At 37.1% G+C, this 16,909-nt stretch overlaps 1 protein-coding gene across 2 annotated transcripts in view; it reads right to left on the reverse strand.

Annotated features, from left to right (window-relative positions):
• Positions 1–16,909, reverse strand: part of WDR49 (WD repeat domain 49) — a 175,437-nt gene that overhangs the window by 4,196 nt on the left and 154,332 nt on the right. The window lies entirely within an intron of this gene.

Genomic DNA, 16,909 nt, shown 5'->3' on the forward strand with positions numbered 1-16,909 from the left:
ATTGTGAGGATAAAGGAGAAAGAAACCTTGTTTATGATAAATCAGAGAAAAAGAATAACACTGAAAACTGACAAATCAACTAATAGCAGTATAAGCAAATTTAACAAAATAAAAGTCAGCATAAAGAAAATCATGTTATGGAATAAAATTGTGTGGTGGAAGGGGGGCAGGAGAATGAGAAAACAAGTTCATTCTATCATCACTGAGCATAGATCTAATAGTGTCTTAGAGAAATGAAGAACTAGAGCAATAAGATGAAAATGAATAATTCTGGAATTGGCATTAAGCAGAGATAAAATGAAAGACAGTACTTTCCATTTGCCTAATACCAGCAGTATGAGATAATGTGGATATCTGTACATCAGCAGCTGATCCTGTCCCATATGATTGCAGATTAGCACTTTAGAATCATAAGCAATTTAGAATGCCTTTGAGCCCTTCTGAAATATATTGTAAAAGCCAGAATGTTACTTCTGAAATTCTGTTTTATTGAGATTTGTCTCTCAACTAGACCACAAATTTTCATTGTAATTGACTGGGTTTCAAGGCCATTAACCCAATAGCTAACTGATAAGTTTTTGTAAGATATTGAGAGAGACGAACTCACTTGGATGGCTCATTTTTAATTTTTTTCTTTTTAGTTAACAAACAGATTATAAAAAGTACATATGCAGGGGTGGATCCCTGTTTCTTGGGCATGAAAGTTACAATCTTGGGAGCTCTCTTTAGAAAAACAGAATATAAAATTATAAATATAAATTTATTTATAAGAGTGGCTATTTAAGATAAAATAAATTTCAACAAATTACTAGTAATTTTTAGAGTTAGGTCCTTTTCTCCTGAGATCTCTTTTTAAAAAGATACCTGAAATGCTTACCTGGAAATGATTGTTGCTTGTAACCTTGCTTCTGCTCTTCACCTAGAACACTCTCAAACTCCTAGCAATTTCTAACACTCAAAGGATCTTTGTAGATGAGGCCCAGAAAACTTAACCTTCATTAGCTTCATTTGTAAATCTATATGTGGCAAAAATGATGTCATTAACTTAACATCTTTTAAATGCATAATGGTAATCAATTCCTCTCACTATTCATAGTAACATCTGCTAAGTTAATGGCATAATGATTTTTTATGATGATGTGTTGAGTATGTAGTAGATCATAATACATGTAAGAAATTATCATTTATTGAACTTGCTTACAATTATTTTTAAAATGTCTTTAACCTTGCTGTGATGACTTTCCTGATGTATTAAGTTGGCTAGGGTAAAGTCCACAGTTATGATGTCAAATATAAATATAAGTGTTGCTTTGAAGGGACTTTGCAAATGTAGTTCAAGTCCCTAATCAATGAACTTTGGATAAGGGAGATTATCCCAGATAATCTGGTGAGCCAGACTTAATCAGATACAAGGCCTTAACACTGGGGCCTGTTGTGGGGTGAAGGGAGGTGGGAGGGATAGCATTAGGAGATATACATAATGTAAATGACGAGTTAATGGGTGCAGTACACCAACATGGCACACGTATACATATGTAACAAACCTGCACATTGTGCACATGTACCCTAGAACTTAAAGTATAATATATATATATAAAAGTGAAGAAATTCTACCAATGAAAGTTTCTGCCTGTGCCCCAGCGTGCCCATGATCTTTTCTTCTTGAGTTAGCACTACATATTTTGAACTTGCTCAGTCAACCCAACAAACCCATAAGTCAACTTCTTGTAATAAATCTCAATATGGAGTCCTGCTGATTTTACTTCCCTGGTTGCCCTCTGACTGATACACTTTCCATGAAGTACACTATCACAGGATGATGGCAAAAAAAATAAGTGATGTGTTCTTATTATAACAAACAGGCTGATTTATCAAATTTCCTGTGGTTTGTGGCTGGAGATGGTTGAATACCACTTGTAAAAAAAAAATATGAATCAGAAATACCATTTGACCCAGCAATCCCATTACTGGATACACAAAGGATTATAAATCATTCTACTGTAAAGACACATGCGCACATATGTTTATTGCAGCACTGTTCACAATAGCAAAGACTTGGAACCAACCCAAATGCCCATCAGTGATAGACTGGATAACGAAAATGTGGCATATACACACCATGGAATACTATGCAGTCATAAAAAAGAATGAGTTCATGTCCTTTGCAGGGATATGGATGAAGCTGGATGCCATCATTCTCAGCAAACTAACATAGGAACAGAAAACCAAACACCACATATTCTCACTCATAAGTGGGAGTTGAACAATGAGAACACATGGACACAGGGTGGAGAACATCACATACCGGGGTCTGTCGGGTGGTTGGAGGGAAGGGGAGGGATAGCATTAGCACAAATACCTAATGCATGTGGGGCTTAAAACCTAGATGATATGTTGATAGGTGCAGCAAACCACCATGGCACATGGATACCTATGTAAAAAACCTTCACGCTCTACACATGTATCCTAGAACTCAAAGCAAAATAAAAATAAAAATAAATAAATAAAAAGTTAAAAAAAAGAAAATTTATGTCTACTTGAATACACAACTTAGACATAGAATTCAGCATCTGGATGGCAAGGAAGCACAACAAGATTTAGGACAAAGCTGAAACCCAATGAAAGGAACCCAGGGAATCCAGTAAAATGATCCAAGAGCTGAAATATTAAATAGCTATTTTAAGAACCCAACTGAACTTCTAGAACTTAAAAATTTACTACAAGGATTTTATAATACAATTAGAAGTTTTAACAGCTGAATAGACCAAGCTGAGGAAAAACCTCAGCACTCAAAGACTGGTTCTTCAAATCAACTCAGTCAGACAAAAATAGAATTTTTAAAAAAGGAACAAAACCTCTGAAAATGATGAGATTATATAAAGAGACCAAATCTAGGACTCACTGATAATCCTGAGAGAAAATAAGCAACTTGGAAAATATATTTGAGGATATAGTCCACGAATATTTCCCCAATGTTGCTAGAGTGGTTGACACACAAATCCAAAAAATACAAAGAACCCTGGCAAGATACCATACAAGAGGGCCATCCCCAAGGCACATAGTTAGCAGATTCACCAAGGTCAATGCAAAAGAAAAAAAAAAAAAGGCAGTTAGAAAGAATGGTCAAGTCATATACAGAGAGACCACATCAGGCTGGCAGTAGACTTCTCAGAAGAATCCTTACAAGCCAAAAGAGATTGGAGACCTATTTTCAACATACTTAAAGAAAAAAATTCCATCCAATAATTTCATATCCCTCCACACTACGCTTCATAAGTGAAAGAGAAATAAAATCTTTCTCAGACAAGCAAATGTTGAGGGAATTTATTTTGATGTGATCAGCCATAATTACAAGTCTCTTAAAGGCATCCTAAATATAGAACCAAAAGAACAACACCTGCTACCACAAAAACACACTTAAGTGCATAGCCCACAGTTCACTACAAAGCAACTATACGATCAAGTCTACGTAGCAATCAGCTAAGAACACAATGACAGGATCAAAATCTCACATACAAATACTAATCCTGAATGTAAATGGGCTAAACACCTCACTTAAAAGACATAGAGTGGCATGCTGGTTACAAAAACAAGACCCAACCATCTGCTGTCTTCAAGAGACCCATCTCACATGTAACAATGCCTACAGGCTCACAGTAAAGAAATAGAAAAAGTTCTCCCATTGAAACAGAAAACAAAAAAGAGCAGGGGTCCCTATTCTTAAATCAGATAAAACAGATTTTAAACAAATAAAAATTAAGAAGGGCATATGCGTATAATCCAACAAGAAGATTTAACTATCCTAAATATACACATACCCATCATTGGAGTATCTAGATTCATAAAACAAGTTCTTGGCCTATGAAAAAACTTAGACAACCACACAATAATATTGACAGACTTCAACACCCCAACTGACAATATTAAACAGATGGTCAAGGCAGAAAACTAACAAAGAAACTCTAGGCTTAAACTCTACACTTGATCAATTGGACCTAATTGACAACTACAGAACACCCCACGGAACAACCAACAGAATATATATTCTTCTCATCTCCACACAGAACATATTCTAAAATCAACCACACACTTTCTCACAAAACAATAAATGTCATTCATTTCAGAATCAGAAAAAACTATTCTAAAATTCACATTGGACCAAAAATAAAGAGCCCAAATAGCTGAAGGAATCCTAAGCAAAAAGAACAAAGCTAGAGGCATCACATTACCTGACTTCAAACTATACCATAGAGCCACAGTAACCAAAACAGCATGGTACTGACACAAAAACAAACACATAGACCAATGGAAAAGAATAAAAATCTCAAAAATAAAGCTGCGTACCTACAACCATCTGATCTTCAACAAGGCCTACAAAAACAACCAATGAAAAAAGGACTCCCTGTTTAATAAATGGTGCTGAGATAACTGGCTAACCATATGCAGATGATTGAAACTGTACCCTTACCTTTCAACATATACAAAAATTAACTAGGATGAAATAAAGATTTAAATATAAGACCCCAAACTGGAAAAATTCTGGAAGAAAATCTAAGACATACACTTCTTGACATCAGCCTTGGCAAAGAATTTTTGGCTAAGCCCCCAAAAGCAATGGTAACAAGAAGAAAAGTTGATAAACGGAACCTAATTAAATAAAAAAGCTTCATCACAGCAAAACAAACCATCAACAGAGTAAACAGACAACGTACAGAATGGGAGAAAATATTCACAAACTATTCATCTGACAAAGATTTGACATCCAGCATCTATTAAAAGAAAAACTTAAATCAACAAGCATAAAACAACACTATCAAAAAATGGGCAAAGGACATGAATGGACACTTCTCAAAAGAAGACATACAAGTGGCCAAGAAACATATGAAAAGTATTCATCATCACTAATCATCAGAGAAAAGCAAATCAAAACCACAATAAAATACCTTCTCACACCAGTCAAAATGGCAATTATTAAGTCAAAAAACAACAGATTCTTGCAAGGTTGTGGAGAAAAGGGAAGGCTTATACACCATTGGTAGGAATGTAAGTTAGTTCAGCCACTGTGGAAAGCTGTTTGGAGATTTCTCAAATAACGTAAAACAGAGCTAACACTTGACCCAGAAATCTCACTACTGGAAATACACCAAAAGGAAAATAGATCATTAAACCAAAAACACACATGCACTCATGTGTTATCACCATGCTATTCACAATAGCAAAGACATGTAATCAACTTAGGTACTCATCAATAATGGATTAGATAAAGAAAATGTGATACACACACACACACACACACACCATGGAATACTATGCAACCCTAAAAAACTTGAAATCTTGTCTTTTGCAGCAATACTGATGAAGCTGGAGGACACAATCCTAAGCAAATTAATGCAGGAACAGAAAGCCAAATACCACATGTTCTCAATTATAAGTAAGGGTTAAACATTGAGCACACATGGACATAAATATGATAAAAATAGTCACTATGGACAACTAGAACAGGGATGGAGTGAGGGGCATGGTTTGAAAAACTACCTATTGGGTACTATGCTCGTTACCTGAGTACAATATACCCATGTACCAAACCTGCACATGTGTTCCCTGTATCTAAAATAAAAGCTGAAATTTTTAAAAAGTAAAAAATAAAATAAATAAATAAATAAATACACAGCTTATCTTAAAGCACCCTCAAGTTCCCATATGATCACAAGCTTAGGAACCTCAAGCCTCCAACTTCTTGCCTCCCTGGCCATATAACTTATTTAGAATCCTGGACAGTAGTTTGCTCAGATTAGTGAGAAACACCCAGTGTCTAGATTCATCAGGTCACATTCCTCTTCAAATCCTCTGAAGGCTTCCCTTTATACTTAAACCAAATTTTTTGCCCAGGCAACATGGTCCCACATGACATGACCCCTGAGCCCTCTCTAAACTCATCTGATACCAGTCTCCTCACTCCATTCTAGCAATGGTGACCTCTTTTCTGTCCCTGAAACACGTCAATTTTGTTCTCAGTGGTTTTATACTTGTTTCCTGTGCTTGGGACATTCTGCCCCAACATCTGTGTAGAACTTTCTATCTTAGGATTTAGCTTAAATGTCAGAAACTTCACTGATGTTCTTCCTAATGTCACCTTATTATATTATCTTGTTTTATTTTCTTCTTAGCTGTTATCAATATCGCTCTCCAAACTTATCATCTTTAACTATTTATTTACTTACTTATTACCTGTCTTCCTAGACAATAAATTCAGCAGCAGTAGACTTTGTTTGCCTTTGTATACCATATATCCCTAGCACCCAGCATTGTATCTGGCTCATGGAAAAGGGACTCAAAAAGTATATTTGTTGAATATATGAGCACATGAATGAAGGAACTTTCAGACATGCAAAGGAGTTGGCTCACTCCTCACCCTTTGGAATCCCTGCATTCCAGAGACCTGGGGACCCTATAATATTCATAAAAGGGTGATTCTTCATGTCATATATATATATATATATACACATCCATTTAACCACAACCAAGTTCTTAAAAATTAATATCTAGTGTTATCAGTAACCACTTACATTCACTATTCCCTACCTGGGAAAATATGACATTTATACACTCATCACTTTACTTTATAGTTGGCTGCCTGACAAGGTTTATTATAATGATAGCCAAAAGCTGTTTTCACAGTGATGAAAAGGAAAGATGTGGTGGTCAGGAAAGTATCCAAAACATTTTCTCTATAATAAAATGATTCAAGGATCTTCACATAGAAGAATTGGTTTATATATTGTCTTCTGGTCTTTCCCTTGCCTGCTAATTGGCAACTAACTATATCAGCTGAACAACAGTGGCAAAAGTCACAAAGATACCCTGGCAACAAAGGACTTGGCAGCTATGTAATGTAGCATGCAATGACTACCTGTCTATGAGTATACAGCATTCTGAAAACTCTTTCCTAATTCACATTCTTCCTCCTATTCTGTGTCCTATTTCATGTCTTCTAGACAAATCCTTATTTATCAAGCTTTTATGCGCATAAGAATCACCTGGGGATCTCATTAAAATACAAATTCTCATGCAACAGATCTGGGGTGGGTCCTGAGATGCTGCATTTCTAAGGAGCTCCCCGGTGATGCCCGTGCTGCTATCCACTGCCCACATCTTGATGTCCAGGTTCTGATTTCTAAATCTAAGCTCTAGGTCAGTATTGTCAAATGTCCTTTTATTTCAGCCACCATCCGGTAACAACCAGGCAACAAAGCAACAGGTTGGTGAGAAAGATTGGTGATGATTAATTAAAATACTTTAATAGTTTTCATATGACTCTCAAATAGTTGTTGCTTGGGACCTGTTGAACCTTTTAAATATGTTGTTCACATAATGATGACTTCTGTTTTATAGACCCCAAATTTTGGTGTGTGTGTGTTGTATTTGTGAATTTTGAGATAACTTAGTGCTATGTAAACAAAAATGCAGAGCAATAGGAAGGATTTCTGCTTTTTAAAATGCCCCTGAGTTTTCTGTTCATTCTAGATGTTTAGTATCTAAAAGGTCCTGAGGTGAGCCATGTGTAGCAATCTCTCGTTTATCATATAGTCAATGCATGTATCTATAAATGCTTTCTTCCTGCATTTTAATTATTTGTTCAAGAACTTTTATATAATATCAAAGATTATTTTTCTTCACTGGTGCTGGATTTAAAATTATATTCTAAAACAAAGATTTTACTAAAAGCTTATGTGTATATTTTTCACCTGTAGCTTAAGGGCTAATGTGAAACATTGTGTGTTTCAATAAAACACTATGTATTGTCTCCAGCACACCCTTCTGGGTTGTTAGATTCTAGTTGAGTTCACTGTTTTTGAACTATTTTTGCCCCTCTTTTCAACTTGCAAGCCACTCACGGATATGCAAACTTTGTTTTATCTACTAGAGATCTGACTACCTCTTCTCGCTGGAAACACCACTTTTGGGATCTACTTGCAAATTGGACTGGTCTGCTACCTTGCACAAATTGTCAACTCTCCAAACTTTTCAATCTTATGTGGTTTTTTTTTTCAACGTTTAACTACAACTTTCCAAACTAACATTTTCAGTTTTTCTCCCTCCCACCTAAGGACATTACCAAGAACTAAAATCTGACATCCCAGATCCCTATGCAGACTTTTGGTTGCCTTGCAGCTGTCCCTTTCTCCCAGGATTGTCAGGACTTCAAAACAGCTGACCTTTGCCACCACTTGGCAATATAAATTCAAGTGGTTTTGTAGGAGTGACACCAACAAGAACCCCTGAGAGACTATTTCTGAGACTCTGCTTTGCCCCACCCGGGAACTTTAGGATCACTTCTAGGTTGTTCAGCAATGAGTGATATTCATTTGTCTTAAACAAAAGGGGAATGAGACTGGCAATGCTGAACTTTACCTCAGTCCAGTGGTCCTGGAAAGCGAAGATATTTAAGAAATCTCTCTATCCTTTCCTGTTCTAGAAACAGCTAACCACAAAGGACCCCTCTCCTCTCATATATTCCAAGACCCTCTCTTTCCTCCCTCATGAGTCCTATAAGAATCACAGATGACTTCCTCATCTACCTACCTCTACAAAAGCTCAGACCTTCTTTCTTTTCTTTGAGATGTTCCTGTTTAATGAACTTTCTCCGTATTGCAGTAGGCTGAATAAAACCATCTCTTTGTTTCATACATTTTGTCTTTCACAGAACAACAGCTACAACAAAACAAGTCACCTGAGATATCACTAATAGAGCATTTCCTCCACACTGTTTCAAGTTTTAAAGATTTTACAGATACAATGTGAATGGGTTCTGGGGAATTTATTGGCAAAACCTGACTCAGAGGCAGTTCTAAGTAGCTTCCAGGATTTCGAATAAGGCATATCAAAGAGGGGTTTCAAGCTGTTTAAGAACCAACTGGGAACAACTTGAAAGCTTAACGGAAAGTGCGAAGAAAGATGTTTCAAGTTGAAAGGGAAAGAAAGAGAATACAAAAGAACATAAAAAACCCAGCAGGTATGACTCAAACGTCACCTGGGGATTTTAAAGTGTTTGAAAACGGTCCCAAGTTCCAAAGTGATAGTTTAGGACATTGAAAGTGAGACTGGCAAAATGCCTCTCATTGTACAATTGCCAAATAACCTATGCGCGAGATAATTATGGAGATTGTAGCAAGGTGGAAAAAATGCAGTGCAAAGACGTAAGGTAGACTCTGTAATGATACATTGGTAATTGAGGTTTTTTTTTGAAGTGTTATTTTATAATAATTTTTAAATTCAGCAGTATCCTTCTGAAAAGGAGAGGAACAATTTTAAATGAAAATAATAAAAATAGGTAATACAATAAAATGGCTGCTTTTAGAAATAAGAGCAAGAATAAGCTACTAGGGAATTTGATTTGAATACTATTTGAACAGGGGAGGCTGAATTTCGAAATATTAATAGCATAAACACCTGAGTCAGTTTTTCAGCATTCCCATCTAGGCTCTACCTTTAATATCTATGTGAACTTAGGTCAATTATTTAAATTCTTTATGCCACAAATTCTTTATATAGAAAATGTGGGGAATAGTAAGTCCCACACTGTAGAACTATTTAGTGGAATAATAATACAGGACATTACCAATAAATAAAATGTATCAAAGTCTTACTGGGTGTCAGGCACTGTACTAAGGGCTTCACATGGGTTATATCATTTAATGTTCACAGAAACATTATGATAACTAAGATGACGCCTATTTTCAGTTGAGGAAACTAAGGCACAGAATGTTTACTTGAATTGCTTAAGTTTACAAAGCTAGCAAGTAGTAGAACCTTGTTTTGAAACCAGTCTTATGCTTAAAATTTCATCTTTATACCTTTATCGTTTCCATGGTTTATTCTCTTTATAAATTGCAATTCCCACCCCCACCCCAAAAGACATCCGTTATCACCTTATAACTTACCGAGTATAAAACTGTAATTTTGAAGGTCCCAACATGATGTAAAAGGACCAGGAGTGGAGAACAAGCATGGAGAGGCAGATAAGATGAGACTATGTCAGTTATCAATGTCCTGCCCAAACTTTTTGATGCCTGCTCTGTGATGACAGACTCAAGCCTACAATATGTCTCCTTTGCTAGCTGTCATGATGTTGAGCTCTGTCACTAGGGGGTAATGGAGAGACACTGGAGGAGAAATGGATTTCACTTCCAAGTTCCAGGTTCTCCGTGTTCCTCTCCCAAGAATCCTGCCCTGCAGTTTCTCCAGCACTAGGCTCTTATAGCATGACTTCTCCAGTACCAAGCTCTTGCAGTGACTTTTCCAGCACCATACTCCTGCAATGCAGGTAAGGCTTCTCCAGAACCCAGAGCTAGCAGTTTCCCCCGTCAGCAGTATGCCACCTATCTGGTACCACTCCATGAATGGTTTTCCATAATATCCTTTGCAAGCAAGAGGCCAACTGTGTGACTCTTCCCTGTGAACAGCCTTCCCTGTACCCTCTTAATGGTTCTGCAGTGAGTTCTGAGAAACAGCACCTCCCTGTGGATAGTTTCTTCTGGAACCCTGGTGGTAGATTTCTGGTAAGTTCCACGTACAGCATCTCCTTGGGTTTGCCATTCAGTGAGGCATGGAAAACACCGCTCAGCCCTGGGATGGGTGGGACTCTTCCTTCATCAATATATCTCAGGCATGAGAAGTAGTGGCTGCTCTTTCATTTTCCTATTCCTATATTCCTTAGAGTTCTGTTTACTTCTTACTAGTCAATTTTCTATAATACGCATGTATCAAATCTAAAATCAGAACAAAAATATTGAACTTAATTTTTAAACATGCCTATCAACTATAATTTCTTTTCAGTTATCACTTATTCCTTTTCCTTTCTATGATGGCTAGTTTCTCGGAAAGGTATCAGCTTTCTTTAGTAGGTGTCCCATAGGCACCTCCATCTCAACATATCTTAGAAACTAATGTCATTTTCTAACTCTATCCCATCTTCTTCTGTATTTCCTCTCTCATTGATAGTCTTTTTACCTCAATGTAGTTATCCAAACTAGAAGACTGATCGACATACATGTATTCATCTCTTATTGGGCACATAATCCTTTAAATTCAAACTCCTTAATATCTCTCAAGTTAGTTATTTCCTTTCTAGGTTTTCCTTATCTTCAAAATCATAATAGATATCATCTAGTGAATGGTTAGTGTGCTAGCTATTGTGCCATCATTAACCCACATAACTCCAAGAGGCAGGCATCATTATCCCAATTTTACAGATGAAAAATAAACTGAGACTTAATAGGGTGAATAATTTATTCAGATATAAACGAATAGTAGAAGGCAAAGTGATGATTCAAAAGCAGAGAGCTGACTGCACACAGCAAGTTCCCATTACTATAATATTGCTGCCTTCAGTCTAGCCCCATTATAATGCATCTACCGCAGTTTTCAGAACGCTTTCTAAAATGCAAATCTGGTCATGACACTTTCTTGTTTTAAACATTTCAACAGGAATTTTCTTTCTGGATAGGATTTAATAGGTAGTTGCAGGTTATCATTCTCACTGCACCAGATAGGAAAAAAAAAAAAAAAAAAAACAGATAAATTACAAATGATATGTTTAAAGCCATCAGAAGGCTGTGGAAGCAATGATGACCAAAATAACTAAATTCCAGAGATGGTAGGGCCCTTCCTAGATGAGCTAAAATTGCCAAGTATTTTCTTCTTTCTGGGGATTTATTATGTTTTGGCATTGCTAAGAAACAGACCTGCATTCGACTGAGAGACTCTATCATGGGAAAGTAAATTTGGAAGTGTTTTGATGGCTATGTGGGTTGGTGTGATGTATTGGAATCTAGAGAAATGTCACAGCTTTGGCCAGTCTTTCCCATAGGACATTCTCTGAGCCCTGGGGTGGTGTGGGAGACTGTGGATTGGACTGAAAATGCAGAGTAATGTTTTCTGCAGTTTTGCAGTACGTGGGAGACAATACCCCACTGAAAGGAGAAGCCTAAAACAGACATTTGAAATCAGAAGTGGACTAAGCCTAACTAAATCTGTACCTCAGCACTGACCCGGCTCAAGTACTAATTAGATTAAGGTCCCCAGTGTCTCATTCTCTCTGCTGAATTAAGGAGAGAGTAAACCATTCTCAACAGAAAAGAATATTAATTTTAGTGTCTATAGATCTTTTACATTTTCTGTCATATAATAAAAAATTATAGGACTTGCAGAGGAGCAGCAAAAATGAGACTAAAAACCAAGAGGAAAAAAATATATATTAGAAGCAGACCCAAGGATTATCCAGATTTTGGAGTCAGTCAACCAAGACTTTAAAAATTACCATTATAAACATGTTTCAAAAACAGAGGGAAAAGATGAACAAAATGGATGAGAAAAATTTAACTGAGAACTAGAATCTGTATAAAAGAGATTCAAGTGGCATTCTAAAACTGAAAGTATATAAATATGTGTGTATATATATAATTTCAGATATACATACATATATAATCTGAAACTGGGAACTGATTAGATGGGTTTAAAAGCAGACTGGTCAATATAAAATATACAAACTGAAGCCAACCTAAGGAAATAAAATGTTTTTCCATTTTATTTATTCCATTATTTAATTCCACTTATTAAAAGAGCATCAAAAACATTTGTGATATAATTAAACAGGCTAACATATGTGTAATTGCTATTCCATAACAGAAGAGAGCAGGAATGAGAATAAAACATAATTTGAAAAAAGATAACGGCTGAGAAGTATTCAAAATTGAAAAAAGATGCATTCAATAAATTTCTATGAACCCCAAGTAGCATAAATACACACATACAAAAAAACAGTACTTAGACTCATCACAGTAAAACATCTGAAAATCAAGGCTAAAGAGAAAGATTTTAAAAGCAGCCAGAATAAGATGCATCAATAACATTAAGAGCAGGATTTTAAACAGGAACTATGGATGCAGGGAAATATGTTAACTTTAAAAATTTGAAAAAAAAAAACAACAAAACAAAACAACCCTGACATCTAGAGCTTTAAATCCAATGAAAAATCCTTCCAAAGTCAAAATGAAATAAATTCATTTTTCAGACATGTAAAAGCTAGGAAAATTATTCACAAGCAGGCCCATATTTTAAGAAATTCTGTAGAAAATTCTTCAGACTGAAGGAAAATGGTCTCAGATGAAAGCCTAGTGCCACAAGAAGGAATAAAGAGCACAAGAAAGAGCATTGTAACTTCTAGAACAATCACTTTAAGAATAATACAAATAAATATAAACATTGAAGAGGTAATATAGGATATAAAATGGTGTAATTCAGAATGATTGATTACAATATTTCAATAGCTCCCTATTTCTGATTAAATAAATGCCGAGTCCTTAGCATAGTTTACTAGACGCTCCACGGTCTGGCCCCCACCTACCTGTCTAGCCTCATTTTCTTCATGCTCCTTCTAGAACCCAGCCAGTGGGAACTACATGTAGCTCCCTTAGCACACCATATTATTCATACCACCTTAGAGCTGCTTATGCCATTCCTCTACCAGAGTATCATCCCCTGCTTTTTTTTTTTTAACCTGGCTCATAGCAACTTAACTTTTAACATCTAGCTCAGGTATACTCTGGTTTCCCTGAAAAGTCATCTCTGAATTTTCATGTGTTCCCATAGGATGCAGTACTTATCTCTATCATAGCCCTCGTTGTAGAATATAATTATTTGTCTACTTATCTATTTCCCCACTTCGATGTCAAGATCTCTGAAGGCTGGGTATCTACATATTATCTCTGCATCTTTAGCATCTGGCACAAATGCTACTATATGTAACAGCTATCCTAGGAAAAGTTAAATACAAAAATGAACAAACATTATTTCAGTATCTGTTTGTCAAAGACTCTATGATTTCAGAGTGTATATACAATCTGCTTCAATCCTCCAGAACTTTATTTGTAAATAGTGCACCAATACCTCAAACTTAACACATTCCAAACACATTTTACTTTACCTCTACTAACGCGTGTAAAACTCAGTTAATGTCTCAGTATCTGAAGTCATTCATTGTAGCCAACTTGGGTTCATTTTGACTTCTGCTCCTTCCTCAACCTTGATATGTCCTTCCTCACTATTTCCTTGTTTTCTCCCTCACCTTTGACCTCCTATTCATCCTTTAAGTCCCAGCTCAAATGTGACTGAATTCTTTCCCATGCTCCAGCCAGAATGAATGGAACTTTTTTCCTGGCATTTTCATGGAACCTCATTGGTGGTGTCATATGTCATCAATAATTTGCATCATTTTCTCTCACGAATTGGTGAAGCTTTTAAAAGAAAATTATTTTCACTTGCAGAAAGGGCAAGTAAGAGGAAATATTTTCAAAACAGGTAAGTAAAGGAAGAAAAACTGAAGAAAGAAAATAAAAAACCAAAGGAAAGAAAACATCTTTTAAAAACTGTGGGGAAGCTACAGGAAATTTTAATAAGAAATCCAGGGGAAAAAATTATCTTTGAAAATTTATTAGAGTCTTTTAGGTATTTTGGTTATTTCTGCCCAGGCATTAACCCCACCTCTTCACCCACACATCTTCCCTGCCCATATGAAGAATTCATCTGTGGCTTCCTTCTGCCACAGATTATATAAAAGATTCTTCACAGAAGCAGGAACTCCCACCACTGAAGAGAGGTCTTTGCTGCTCTTATTGTTTACCTGTCTCTCGCGCTTCTTTCCTCTCTAGCTTTTGCATATTCTCTGTCACCTATTCATCTTGCCTCAATTCTGACTCCATTTTCTGTCTTGCTTTCCTCCTGCATGCATACCCTGTATCTGGACTATCTTTACAAATTTGTCCTATGTCTGGATCTTTTTTTACTGGTCGTTCCTGTTTCATGTCTGTTTGTGGCTCACAAAGACAAGATAAGTACTTCCCATATTCATTCTTTTTTTTTTTTTCCCGACAGGCTAGTGCAGTGGTGCAATTTCGGCCTCCACCTTCCGAGTTCAAGAGATTCCCCTGCCTCAGCCTCCTGTGTAGCTGGGAAAACAGGCGTGCGCTACCATGCCCAGCTAATTTTTTGTATTTTAGTAGAGACAGAGTTTCACCATGTTGGCCAGGATGGCCTCCATCACCTGACCTCATGATCTGCCCGCCTCGGTCTCCCAATGTGCTGGGATTACAGGCATGAGCCACTGCGCCCAGCCCCCATTTCATTCTTCAAGGTGAATCATCCTGGTGAAAAATGGTGGGATGACAGACTGAAATCCTTATCAGACACACTAAGAGTTATTTAGAGCTGTAGAGAAGTTCAAACCTTCCTTCTGCAGGTTGGGCAATTGAGCTTATTGAAGTAAATTGAAAATACGAAGATTAACAGGGAACAATATACAAATTTATTAATGTACACATAAGCATGAAAACCCCACAAAATATGAGACTCAAAGAAGGGCCTGAGGGTTGAAGCTTAAATCCCCTATTCACAGAGAAGAGGGAAATGGCAAATGGCAGGGTGGGCGGGGAGGGTGAGAGGGGTAGCCAATTTTAGAGGAAGAGTAAATACTTTTTAGAGGAAGTGAATGAGCCCAGGGAACCGAAAATAGCCTGGGACAAAGTTTCTCTGTGCTCTAGGGGAGGTGATGACAAGTTTTAAAAGGTGAGGGGTAGAACTGCACTGTGAACAAAGGTTGTCTTATTATGCAGGTAGTCTCTTAGGTTAAAAAAGAGTTATTTTAGAGCCCCCTCCAGAAAAATAGGCAATAGCCTGTTTAGGTGTGGTAATGACTTTTAATTTATCCTCTGATAAATAACATTTCCTGGTTGTTTGATGAGATTCCTAGAGAGGGGGTTCAATACAGCTGCATTTCTTTAGGAAGAACCTTCCTCAGATAAGGGAATTTCAGAGAGAGCCCTCCCTGAACTTTGAAAGGAAAATCAGGATAGACAGCAGGAGAAGGTAAGAGAGAGACTGGTTCTGAGGCCTTTCAATCCACTTTGTTCAAAGCACTCAACATGCCAAGTGGCACATTTTGGGGTATCACTTTCTGAGCCCCCAAAAAAGCCCTAAAGTTATGGCTTCGTTTTTAAGAAAAATGAGCAGAAACCATAGATCGCCCTCACAAGAGCAAGCAAAGAGAAATTCTAAGAAAATGTTTTAAAAAAAAAACAACAAAAAAACCTGATAATAATTAGACTGTAAACTATGGTAATGAAGTATGACAGCTGTATCTTGCCTATAAGTAGAATTTCAACAACAACAAAAATGTTGACCAGCTGTTCTCCCTTTCCATAAGGGACAAAGCAAAGAGGAGACTCTTAAACTTCCCTAACTGTGGACATAAGGAAACACCTTTCTACTGCAAACGTTATTATTTCTCAAGGATGATGTTGAACCCCAGCTCAGAGGATTTTAAAAGTTTTGAAACCACAGATCTCAGATGGCTTCGTTTAATTCTGATTTTTTCTGATTGTTACAAGTTTTTTTTTTTTTTTTTTTTTGAGACGGAGTCTTGCTCTGTCGCCCAGGCTGGAGTGCAGTGGCACAATCTCGGCTCACCGCAAGCTCCGCCTCCCAGGTTCACGCCATTCTCCTGCCTCAGCCTCTCCGAGTAGCTGGGACTACAGGCGCCCGCCACCACGCCCGGCTAATTTTTTGTATTTTTAGTAGAGACGGGGTTTCACCGTGGTCTCGATCTCCCGACCTCGTGATCCGCCCGCCTCGGCCCCCCAAAGTGCTGGGATTACAAGCGTGAGCCACCGCGCCCGGCCTGTTACAAGTTGAAAATTTGAACTTTTTATTAATTATTTTCAATGAGCTTCCCTGCAGTGTCCATACGCTTTCTGAGTGCTTCACTGAGAATCAGGTTGTGTTACCTGTTCTCCCACAGGACCCCTCTTTGCTGGAAGAATTTTTCTACAGAATTATTCCTCAAACTTTTAAGAAC

The sequence above is a fragment of the Hylobates moloch genome, unplaced genomic scaffold (assembly GCF_009828535.3).
Source record: "Hylobates moloch isolate HMO894 unplaced genomic scaffold, HMol_V3 SCAFFOLD_13, whole genome shotgun sequence".
In the NCBI taxonomy this organism is placed as follows: Eukaryota; Metazoa; Chordata; class Mammalia; order Primates; family Hylobatidae; genus Hylobates; species Hylobates moloch.